Source organism: Morus notabilis, unplaced genomic scaffold, assembly GCF_000414095.1.
Source record: "Morus notabilis unplaced genomic scaffold, ASM41409v2 Scaffold495, whole genome shotgun sequence".
NCBI classification, from domain to species: Eukaryota; Viridiplantae; Streptophyta; class Magnoliopsida; order Rosales; family Moraceae; genus Morus; species Morus notabilis.
Window position 1 is genome coordinate 8110 of NW_010366418.1, and position 334 is coordinate 8443.

Genomic DNA, 334 nt, shown 5'->3' on the forward strand with positions numbered 1-334 from the left:
TAATTTAGTAGATTTAGGCTTTTGACTTTAGGAATAGTTTTCATTAATTAGATTACATTTCATAATTTACTCAATAAAATTTAATAATTGATTTTGAGAATAATTATGTGGTTACGTGGAAAGTACAATCTGAGGGAGTTCTGTCAAGAAAAGTTGGTACTTAAGTGAGCCTCACCCCACCAATCTTTCCTGGGAACGTTGCTCTGTCTAGGAGACTATTCATTGAGCCAAGAGCTATAGTCTTTCCTGGGAGCACTCTCGGTGGTTACAATTTACGTTACTATATAATTATTTTCTTTTTAATTAAAAAAAAACCAAAAATTTTTTTTTTAAA